General features: G+C 43.3%; 1 pseudogene; it reads left to right on the forward strand.

Moving 5' to 3' along the window:
• Window positions 1-4,186: 4,186 nt before the first annotated feature.
• LOC142435947 (cyclin-dependent kinase 4-like) lies at window positions 4,187-5,258 on the forward strand (annotated as a pseudogene).
• The last annotated feature ends 452 nt before the right edge of the window (window positions 5,259-5,710 follow it).

Genomic DNA, 5,710 nt, shown 5'->3' on the forward strand with positions numbered 1-5,710 from the left:
TTCAAAACCATAAGCCACACGGGGAGAAAGACAACGCTTTCTACTCCTGTAAAGAGTTGCACTCTCAGAAACTCCCAGGAGAAGTTCTATCTTGTTCTATAGGGTTGCTAAAAGCCTGCATCCACTCCATGGAAGTGAGTTGGGCTTTTAATTTTATTCTCCCCACAGCTGCTTAAGTGCTTTGTCAAAAATTGAATCGTGGAATTGACCACACTATGTTAGATGGCATCATGGGAGAATCCTGTCCTACTCAACTTGACATAAACCTAACTAGCACAGAGACTACATAAGAGAAAATGACTACAGACAAATCCCAGGAAGCACAGAGTGGAGGAGTTAATAGGGAAAAAGTCAGAGGCAGCAATAGCTAACGGTGACTCAGGGGTGGGTGGTGCCGTCTAACTATAAGCAAAGAGAAGAGGACATAAGCTGACTGAAAAGGGGAGAGAGTGTGTCAACTATCAAGCAGCAAAGCATAAGAAAAACTGAAATAGGCCAATTGAACTCATCAATTAAGAGGTAATTTCGTTGAGAAATCTGAGTAAAATAGTGAACAAATTCAAGAGTATGTTATTCCAAAAATATGAAAACTAGATAATTATTTATAGCAAATCCTAAAAAAATGGCTTTCATTTACCTCCTTGGAATGCACTGCTAAACCAAAAATAGTAAGTAGCTAAAATGACATCCCCTGACTTCAAACAAGAAAGATGTATCAAAAGCACTGTGGCAATGAACTTAGAAAGTGGGTTCAAAGAGATACATTCAAAAGTATATTGATTGCAGATTGGTTCATAGTTTTAATGGAAGTAAATCAGTAGAAGACTATATAAATAAACTATAGTCTGTTCAACAATAGCATATAGTTGGGAAAATTAATGAACTTGTTCAACACTTATCAACAAAGATATATCACAAAACAGTGTAGATTACAAAAAGAAATTTCAAATGATTCATATATATGAATGATTTCAAAAATGTCTTCAATGTGTTATCAATATTCATTTTTTCATAAATATAGAGTATGGTGGTAACATTTGAATAAGTACATGAAACTGAGAAAATGCAAGCCTGTAACAATCAGGACAGAAAATCAAACAGATTAAAAATACTATGTTAATCAGGGTATATTCCACAAAATCTAGGGAATGTTTCAAATGAAGAGGATTAAATACAGAGAATTAGCTCATTGATGTTAGTAATCTAAGAGAGGAAAACCAGGCTAAACCAGAGCTTAATAAATACAGAAAAGAGAAGTGGCCATTAACTGAAATAGAGGTCAAATTGGGAGCTGTTAGATAAAAGTAGGGGACAAAAGAAACCCCAGATCTCAAATATCATTGGTAAAGACACATTTATTATTTCTTAAACAGGACAACAAAGGAAACAATTCATCCCGATGAAGGAGACCATGAGTGGGAGGTCGTAATGATGCCTAAGGATTTGTAAGAAAATATGAGTGAGCATCAACTTCATGGTAGTGAGCTTGCCTGCTTAAGCAGGACATGGGAGTACAGGGCAAATGGACACAAAAGCATGATTGGCAACACATCAATACATCTGCAGGTGGGAATACAGAAGCAGCAGTAAGACCATGATTGGGAAGCATGCAAAATGCTAGACAGAATTGCTTTTGAGGGCCTCTGACCAGGACGCTCAGAGTATGACTCATGACCATGAGACTCTAGTACCCCATTACACCAAAGACACAGCTAGGAAAGCCCTTGAGGGAAGGCCTTCCCCCTGTTCCTTGGCTAGGGGAGTGTAGGAATTCACTTTCAATGTACCCTGGGAGGAGCCCTGGTAGCTTGGTGGTTATGCCTTGGACTGAGATTTTTCTCAAAACCACCAGCAATTCCTAGGGAGGAAGATAGGACTTTCTATTCTTGTAAACAGATAGTCTTTGGAACTCAAAATGGCAGTTCAACCCTTTCCCTGTATGGTCACTATGAGTCTACACCTACTGGATGGCAGTGAGTTTGATTTTGTGATAATGTACTTTGTCTCAGAGCAAAGATATATACTTTGCTAGTTAAAGGTCAGAAAGAAATTCAATGGCACCTTAATCTACCTAGAGACTCAGATGGAGTTGGGGCTTTCACTGTAATGGTAGCCTTCTGAAACCCTAGTGCTCAAAATTTAAGCTCTATACACCTACGCTTATACCTCTCTCCATAGCGTTGTTTCCTAGATCATTCCTGTGTTTCCTTTTACCTTCCTCCTGCCCCACCATCATGCTCACCCTTCTTTTTCCTCTTAGTAATTCCTCTCAGCTAGATTGCTGTTGCTCCAAACCCTGCAGGATCTCTATGTCCTTCTCATTGCTGATTTTAATTCCCTAGTTGTTCCCCTCTCTATGGTGTGGTTTGCTCACTGCTCCCTTCCCCTGCCTCCTTCTCTCCCCCACTTAGCCCACCCAAGTCCTTCCTGAACCATCAGTCCTGTTGCTTTCTCCTCGAACTTTCTTCCCATGCCTATCTTATATATGTAGGCAAACCAACAATATCAGAGACCAAACAAAGAGAAAAAAAAATTGAATAAAAAGATAAAAGGAAAAAGATAATAGTAATTAGCAAAAAAGAAACCAAAAAAATACATGATTCCAGGTCTGTCTGTTGACCTTTATGACTATTTCCCCTTTGGTCCTGGGGGAATTCCAGGATCTGCCCCTCCTAGCCTGAAGTCTATTTGAGGGGCTCCTAAACAGACTTCGGGCCTCTGCTCAAGTCCTCCCTCAATACGAGAACACTTTGTTCTAACAACCTGGCACCCTGTGATGCTCACTCTCCCAGCGCAATCACTGAAAACAAAATGCGTGCGTAAGCAAATGTGGCGAAGAAAGGAGACCCAAACCCATCTGTAGACAATGGGACATGCCCTTACAGAGGGTCACAAGGAAGGGATGCGGCAACCAGGGCGCAGTATAGCACCCATGAAACACACAATATTCCTCCGGTTCCTTGAGCCTTCCTCACCCCCCACTATCATGACCCCAGTCCTTCCTTTCACTGCAGCCTAGACCAGAGTATGTGCACAAGTACAGATGAGAGGTAAAAGCTCAGAACAAAAGGAATCCAGTAACAGAAATGAGAGTAGCAATACCAGGATGGTAGAGAGAAGGCAGGGAAAGCAGGGAAGGAAGGGGGAACCAGTTGCAATGATCAACACATAGACACACACGAGGGGGACTGTGGTAGTTACATAATCTGGTGTCAAGGGGTGGAGTCTAGCCTGTCAATCAGGCAGTAGCTTGATGACCTCATTTGGAGATGCTAAGGAGATAAATAGTTCACTGGTGGCGGTGGCGGGACTCATGCTCACTCCCTGTGAGACCTTTCTGAGAAGCCGCATGGACCTACCCTGATGCAACCAGAACCCTGGGAGCTGCAGAAGCCACATGGAGACCCCTGCCAGCGCTAAGATGCTTACAATGCCACTGGATCCACAAGACTTTCTACCCACTGGCCTGTGATCTTCCTGCATTCTATGTCATTGCATGTGTTTTGTGAGTCAGAAGAGGGCATTATAGATTGGTACCAGACATATGGACTAATATTGGGCTTATGGACTTGATGTGGACTGGGCTACAATGTTTCCTCACTGTTCAATTATTCTTGTATATAAAGCTCTTTCCTATATATACATGAGTGTCTATGAATTTGTTTCTCTAGTCTACCCAGACGAACACAGGAACGAACTACAGAAACCATGGGGAAAGGGAGACAGTGGTTGGTGTAAGATATAAAAATAACAATAATGTATAATTTATCAAGGGATCATGAGGGTGGGGTTGGTGAAGAGGAGCCCATACCAAGGGTTCAATAGAAAGTGAATGTTTAGAAAATAATGATGAAAACATATATACAAATATACTTTATATAATTGATGTATGGATTGTTATAAGAGTTGTAAGAGCCCCCCGATAGAATGATCTTTCAATTTAAAATGTTTTAATTAAAACTTTAATATGGAGCAAGTTACAAGGTAAATTTAAGGGGAGTGGCAAATGAAGAGTTCTATTTTGTACATGGTAAGTTTCAATATATGAAACATCAAATTCGAGTTGCCAAATGAAGAAATCGATGTCTGGCATTTGTCCAAGGGCTTACCATGGATAAATGTGGCCATCTCTGTGCATAGATATTAAAGTCAAGACAATGGATAGGATTACTCCTAAGATGTCTAGATGGAGAAAGTAGCCACAGGTAGAGTGCGAGAGCACCCCAAGATTGGGGAAATCTCAGAGGGCATGAGCTATCAAAGAAGTTCATGAAAAGCAGATGAGGGAGTAGGCAGAATATTAAGAACTTGTTATGAAAAAGCAAGGAAAGAAAGTACTGCAAGAAGGAGGAATTAATCAACTGAATACAACTCCCCTTGATGTGATTGAACGATTGAACTGTTCGATTGTATGATATGAGAATTGTGTGCCAATAAAAGTGTTGGGCGCGTGGGAGACTCCTAAGAGGTAAACTGAGATGGAAACAGAGATGTAACCACTGCTTTTTGTGACTTGAGCGGTCGTTTGTGTCAAAGGATTGCTGAGAAGAAAGGCCTGAATGAACAGAACAGAAAGGGATGCACAACTCAGGAGGTAGCTTTGCTTAAGAATAGGCCCCTCACCAGGTTTGCCCTCGGAGAACTTCGAGGGTCTGATGGGGCAGTTTCTCAGAGGCCTTGATGTCCTGCGTGCCAATTGCAACCTGAGGCCGGAGAACATTCTGGTGACAAGTAATGGGACGGTCAAGCCGGCTGCCTTTGGCGTGACCAGAATCTCCAGCTCCCAGATGGCCCTTACACCTGTGGCTGTTACACTCTGGTGCAGGGCTCCCGAAGTCCCTCCGCAAGCTGCATAAGCAACTCCGGTGGCCACAAGCAGTGCTGGCTGATCTCTGCAGAGATGGTTCGTCGGAAGCCTCTCTTCTGTGCACTCTGAAGCTGACCAGCTAGGCAACAATTTTTATCTGTTCGGCTTGCCCCCAGAGGAAGCCTGGCCCGAGACGTATCTCTGCCCCGGGAGCCTTTTCCCCCAAAGGGCCCTGCCCAGAGGAGTCAGTGGTCCCCGAGGTGGAGAGTTCGGAGCACAGCTGCTGCTGGAAATGCTGGTTTTTAACCCACAAAAACGAATCTCTGTCTTCCGGGCCCTGAAGGACCCTTATCTAGATAAGGGAGAAGGATTAGGCATTGGAGTGGCTGGACCGGGACGAAGACCCAGAGATGGAAGAGAACCTACCAATTCCCTTCCTCTGGACACTTGAGTGGAGAGGACCGCGCCCCCTCCTCACTGAGGAGGCATGCTGTGCCTTAGCCTCTGCGCTCATCTCTGTGGCTTGTAGCTACCCCTCCCCTCAGCTTTTGACAGAGAATATTTTCCTGCCTTAATGATACACCTCTTCCCCTCCTTTAGAGACATATTCTCCTTTCTACCTCCTCCCCCAATTTTCCTACCCCAGGGGCTCTGCACTGTCTTCCCTTCGCACCTACTTTGATACAGGAAAAAAGCAAACAAACAGGGAAGTATGGTCTCTTAAAAATGAGGGGGGGGGTATGGGGGGGAGAATAGGGCTCCAGCTCCAGCTGTGATTGGAGAGGCAAGGACTGATGAAGAGAGAGTTCTGGTCACGGTTCAAAGAGAGTTAAATTGAAGATGTTGATTCCGTGCATAGTAATTATTTGGGAGCCATTTATTTAGAACGGAAGTAGCATATTC

The sequence above is a fragment of the Tenrec ecaudatus genome, assembly GCF_050624435.1.
Source record: "Tenrec ecaudatus isolate mTenEca1 chromosome 16 unlocalized genomic scaffold, mTenEca1.hap1 SUPER_16_unloc_8, whole genome shotgun sequence".
In the NCBI taxonomy this organism is placed as follows: domain Eukaryota; kingdom Metazoa; phylum Chordata; class Mammalia; order Afrosoricida; family Tenrecidae; genus Tenrec; species Tenrec ecaudatus.